Genomic DNA, 6,460 nt, shown 5'->3' with positions numbered 1-6,460 from the left:
TGCATATATTTTTAACCAATGCAATGCTAATGTAGAAAAGTACATATGCTAAAGTAAGAACAATTCGTGCAATACTAAAAATAAATATGGATAACTACCGATATTACCTCACGGCGAGGGTTTGGATTTTTAAGGCCTCCGGACAGGACTTTACTCTAGTCTTATTCATTCTTCAGGTGCATCATCCAATCTTGGTGATGGAGACCCTGATGGTTGCACCTCTTGTGATTCTAATGATGTCACCTTCTCCTTCCACACCTGCTTGGCCGGTGGACTTGACTTAGGCGGTGTAGGTTCCTTTTTCACAAATTCTTTAGGTTGTTCATCTTCCTCCCATTCATTCTGCAGGGGTTGGTTCCCTTGATGTTAGGATGATCGATGTCTCCTCGTGGAGCGGTTCTTCTTTGGCTGCTCATAAATAGTATAACTATTGAAATAACAACGTACCTTTTCTCTAGGGAATTGGAAGTGGACTTGTCTAGATCCAACTTAGATGATCGTGTTGGTGGTGTTGAGGAATGGTCTTCCTAGGATGATGGGTGTATCATCTTCTTCTTCTCCCATGTCCAAAACCATGAAGTTGGTAGGGGCAAAGTGGTCATGTATTCTTACCATAACATCCTTTGCTATTCCTTCCAAGAATCAGATTGATTGGTCCACCATCTGCAACTGCATATATGTAGGGTACAAGGGTTCATTACCAAATAAATATTCATATGTTACCTTGGACATTATGTTAACACCTGATCCAATGTCGTAGAAGGTCTTGTGGAAGATTCTTTATCCAATGGTACACTCGATCGTCGGTACACCAGGATCATCCTTCTTGGCAAGGAATGGTGAAGCGAGGAGGTGGTCATACTCTGATCTAAGTGTGTTGATCATGTTGACTAATTCTTGTTGTGGCTACCTAACCTTGTTCTTTCTTCTTCTTCTTCTATTGTTCTTCTTCTTAGTCACTGTTGTCTCTTCGGCCGGGTACGACGTCTGCGGATGTCCAAGAAATTATAGGATATGATTCTTGAAAGAAAACTTCTCTTTCTTGTCCTTGATGGTGAAGTAGATCTTTGCATTGTCCATGTAGATGATGGCCTTTGTGGTGCTTAGGAAAGGTCGGCCCAAGATGATGGGTGCCCTTTCAACTCCACCTGTTTCCAAAACAACAAAGTCTACAGGAACATATGATTGTCCCGCTCGAATAATGGTGTCTTCAAGAACTCCCTTGGGGTAGCAGAGTGATTGATCTACAAGCTACAAATGTATATTTGTGTACAACAAAGGATCTCCTAGGATTTTCTCATAAATTACCTTAGGCATGATGTTGACACTTGCTCCGAAGTCATAGACAACTTCTTATAAAATGTGAGGTCCAATGGTGACGGGGATGACAGGTCTCCCTGGATCACTTTTCTTTTTCAACAAGGTATAATCTATCCACCTTCCTGTCGATGGCTCCGTGTAGTAGTAAGCTGCATTGTGAATATCGAAAAGATTTGCAGTTTCTAGATCTTTCGGTTGCCTTGGAATCTTACCTTTGTCGGACAGAGGAACAACAGCCGCCAGCTGAGCTATTTGTGATTCTATCATTTTATTAAAGCTATACTGGTTCTTAATGATAGAAGCAAAGCTATCCATTCTATTACTTATATTTATAGAATTTTATCATTGGTAGCTACCTTCTTAGATAATCCTTCCATGAGTATAGATTGGCTAGCAATTAATTCTCTAAAGGGTGGTTGATTGAAGTTATTATAATTGTTATCTTTAGGCTTACCTTAGTAGTTACTTTGGTAGTTCGGCCTCTGTTGCTAGTTCCATCCTTGATTTTGTTAAGGACAAAAGTAGTTATTGTTGATGAAGTTCACATCCTCATGGGTTTTAGGGCAGTTGTTCCCTAAATGCCTAGTGTTGCCACAATCTTCACATGTCATGCGGGAATCATGAATGTGCATGACTTCTTTCTTCTCATTAACTCAGTCTTTGAGCTTCTTCATTAGCAGGTCCATCTTGGCAGATAACATATCTACCTGCTTGAGTTGATGCATACCTCCACCTCTCTTATGGGTCTAAACTCGTTCTTCATTCCAACCTTAGTTGGAGGCTATCTTCTCTACAAGAGCTATTGCAGCTGGAAGCGTGAGTGATAGAAATGCACCTCTGGCAGCAACATCCATAGTCTCATGGGTACTGTTGGTCAACCCATGGTAGAAGGTCTGTATGAGTAGCCAATTTTCCATCCCATGATGATGACATTCTGATATGTAATCTTGAAAGCGTTCCCATGCCTCAGGGATAGATTCATCATGTTGTTGCTGAAAGCTTGAGATTCTCCCACGTAGAGCATTGGTCTTACCTGTTGGAAAGAATTTGGCTAGGAAGACAATGGAGCAGTTATCCCATGTAGTAATTCTATCTTTGTTAGCGTAGAACCACTGCTTTGCCTTCCCTAAGAGTACGGATGAAAACAGATCGGATACGGATAGATATCTCCGATATTACATTTGTTTTCATATTTCTGTCTAGATTTGGATTCGAATATGGATAGTGTCAATTATGTCGGATAGGATACGATTAGATATCGACATCATAAATATGCAATTTGAGTATTTGGATACGGATACGGTATCGGATGTTGGATATCTGGACTCAGATACAGACAGATCTCAACCCCTCTAAATGGATTCGGTTTTGAATACGGTCAGAAAATATCCGTACTGTTTTCATCCCTACCCAAGAGTGAGAATGGGAAGAGGTGAAGTAGTATAGCATCCTTGGTTACTCCTTTGATGGTGAAAGTGCTACAGATCTCTAGGAAGTGTTGGAGATGTGCACTCGCATCTTCATGTGCCTTTCCACAAAATTGGCTTGCTTGCACCATGTTGATGAGAACTGGCTTGAGCTTGAATCCATTATCTCCAACATTGACATTAGGTCCTGTACGGATGTTGGCAGTGATTGGAGCAGAGAATTCATGAAGAGTCTTGTCAGCCATGGCTTCAAATTCAGGTGTTAAGCTTCACCTTATCTGGTTGTCTTCCGATTAAGAAGCTAGGACTTTTTGGAGTTTGGCTCTAGTTCTCCTAATTAATGCTTTGGGATCTTCAACGTAATTTGTTGAAAGGTTAAAACTGATCATACATTACCCCACATAAGATACACAAGTAGACAAAACAATGGTAAACCTATTTGAGTAGAGGTAAGTGGTTTATCTTGATCACATCAATAAGCATAAGTTTATCAATACTTCCTTTTTCTAGCTACCTTCCCTGGCAACGGCGCCATAAATGCTTGTTGGTATTTATTAACTTGTCACTTGTTTTAGTAGCCACCAACTAATTACCTACATCTCCTAACATTACTTTACTAGGTTGTCATCCCTAGTGATGGTGCCAGAGATGCTTGTTGGTACTGCCTAGCATCACTACTAGAATGATACTAAGTAGTTCTTTATCATTTTATGTGACTAGAAAGAATATAAAGATATATGAATGAAAAGGAATCTGCAAGCGCATAGATAATTATACCACTTCACCCGAGAGTATTCTAGCATGGACTCAACGGGAGTGTCACATCTGCGATCTACCACATGGCCTGAAATATAGGGTGTATCCGTAGGTAAACAACGTATAAGCACCACACTTACACAATGTCGACCACTCACCTCGTGTAATTTAGAGCAAGCGCTTTGTGAAATTATGCATAAACATAATGATAAACTAGCTATACTAAGTATATAATCAAAGTTGACGATGAACATTATAACAAAGAACATGAATAAGATGAATACTAATATTGCCATAACAATTGTAGCAAGCATATAAAAATAATGGAGATACAAAAGAGATGGGATACAAGGATTATACCAAACCACGCTCTTGACACGATTGAGAATCCAAGCGAAGCCTGCTTGCCTCCCTCTAGACCTAACCTAACTAGCTATGCCCTAGAATTAATGGAGCTCTGAGGATGATTAGGGTTTCTGTCTTCTCAAATGACTTGATGCCTTAGTGGGGGTGGTAGGGGCTGGTATATATATCCCAGAGCATCAAACATGAGCCCTTGGATCAAACCGACTTAAGGAACGGCGTAGATGCAACCTAGGAGGCGGTGGAGAAATGACATTGCAACACGGAGACCGATAGGTGAGCCTAGGGGCCGGGCGGCCTACAGGTGGGGCCGACCGGCCCTACCTGGCAGCCTCTGGCATGGTGTCCTCTAGTGTCCTCTAGAACCTTCTAGTGTCCGTTTCACGATGGATAAGCGCAATTAAATCTAACATGTAGGTCCACCTTGATGGTTTTCTTGTTAAACCCTACAGAAAATATAGATTCACCAAAACTCGTGGAATTTATTAGTTTAAACCCCTAGACCTTTGTTGGTGATCATATTTATGCCCTTATTCATATTTCTTTAATAATTTATAATGGTTGTTAACTACCATCAATAGTGGATCATATCATTTATGAAAGATCAAGCCATGTGAAGACTTGTATAGATTACAAGTGGTTTGATGGAGGTTGAATGCTTGTGTGGTATCAACACTTGAAGTTAGTGAATTTTCAAATAGTTTGAAAAAGATTTGAATTGGGGTTCATGGAGAAACTCGGAGGTGTGTTTAGTGCATTACTAGACTAATTTGGTTTTCATTCCTCTGTTGTGCTCTTAAACTGCTTTCATATTCCTATGTTTTCTCCCTTCCTCTGTTTCTCAATCCTCTTGTGTTTTCTTTCTTTCCTATGTTTCTCAATTCTTTGCTCCAAACACACCCTTATAGAAGAGTAAATGTGCAAGAAAAGAACAATTATTTTCCTATGATCATGGAAGCCACTACTACCCTCGCACCCTTCACAGCTGCGTCGCAACCCACATAGCAGTCCAATTTTAGCCTCGATAGTAAGTTGTTGGCAGTGATAGTTGTAGCCATCACTGTCACTATCTCAGACCGACTAGGAAGTACACAACACCACTGCATTGGCTTATCAACCATCCATGATAAGGTCCTTACTTCCGTCGCATTGGAGCACGACCCACCTGTGTCGGTATGCACTACCACCGCTGCATGGCCTATGATCCATCTATGATTAGATCCTTATTCCATCGCATTGAGGCCCGACCCACCTGTGTGGGTATACACTAACACCGCCATATTGGCTTATGATTCATCCGTGATCAGGTCCATGTTTTCGTTGCATTGGAGCACGACCCACCTATGTCTAGGCGAACATCACTGTGGCTTCAGCATATGAACCGCCTGGTCATAGGGCGTGGCCACCGTCGTGTTACAGTATGATCCACCCATGATGATCCTTTAGTCGGTGTCGGTTTACTAAATGATTCAGTGGTGATACACTATTGACCCCTACCGCATCAGACGTATAGCGGCAGTGATGGACGTTTGCTTCACCAACGGTGAGTGGTAGGGCGGTGATGACAAAACAACCCACATCCGACAGTGACAGAATTGCATCCGGTTTTCACAATGTATTTACTAATTCAGCTGGGCCTTAATAACTTACTAAACAGACACCATATAGATATAATGATTACACATCATTCATCATGTCCACAACAAAGAGTACTTGTAATAATAACAATGCTCCACACTAACATAACAACCGTGTCAACTGATGAATTAACACAAGCGATACATAGATAGCATAACAAATGTTTTGCTCCCTACTTACTTACATAACTAAAACGAGGTAGATGTGCTCTGCTCCTTCAGATTAGCACTCCTTGATCAGCTTGGTAGCAAATGCATGACAGAACCCCTCTTCTTCCTCCCATAGCCATGCAGGAAAATCGTTCAAAAGCACTAAGACTCCAAAACATGCACAATGCAAAGAAACAGAATTAATAATATTCAATATACCATTGGTTTAGTTACCAAGCCAAAATTGGACTATATATAGACTTAAAACAACTCTCTACCTGAACAAAGACATGGCCTAACAATAAAATCCAACATGTGCACCTTTACTACTCTGCTAATGACTCTATGAACAAGGGAACATAAGAAAGATAGTGAGGTCCCTTGATACATAGACTCCATGTAGGTCTAGGACAACGGATGACCCATGTAGGGAGGCCATGAACTTTTCTATGGTTCATGTCATATGCAAGCAGTGTTATGTCCTCCCTAACAAGGAAAATCAAATTCTATTCAAGGTGAACTGCAATCACTCTATACTCTGCATCACAAACCTCGTAACCAAATTCAATATTGTTCTGTCCAAATATCTCTAGCATGGTCACCATATGCTTCAATGTCCATCTATTACTACCATAGTCTTCAAGGATCCAGATTGAAAGCTAAGTCATAGTGTAAATATCAGTAGTACATAAACACAACTGACCCTGGGCTTGGCTTCTATATTTTTGTCCATGTCTTTCTGTCCATATCAATAACAACAATCTAGGAGAACTCAAGCCAGTGCGTAAAACCATTAAGAAACACACT

General features: G+C 40.8%; 1 non-coding gene across 1 annotated transcript; it reads left to right on the top strand.

Annotated features, from left to right (window-relative positions):
• The first annotated feature begins 2,235 nt into the window (after positions 1-2,235).
• Positions 2,236-2,344, top strand: LOC136524916 (small nucleolar RNA R71). Its single transcript, XR_010776263.1, has one exon. It is a non-coding gene; the product is annotated as a small nucleolar RNA R71 (small nucleolar RNA).
• Positions 2,345-6,460: the final 4,116 nt, after the last annotated feature.

This window comes from Miscanthus floridulus, chromosome 18 (assembly GCF_019320115.1).
Source record: "Miscanthus floridulus cultivar M001 chromosome 18, ASM1932011v1, whole genome shotgun sequence".
NCBI lineage: Eukaryota > Viridiplantae > Streptophyta > Magnoliopsida > Poales > Poaceae > Miscanthus > Miscanthus floridulus.
Note: the sequence above shows the minus strand (reverse complement) of the source record. Positions and strands in the feature narration are given on the sequence as shown.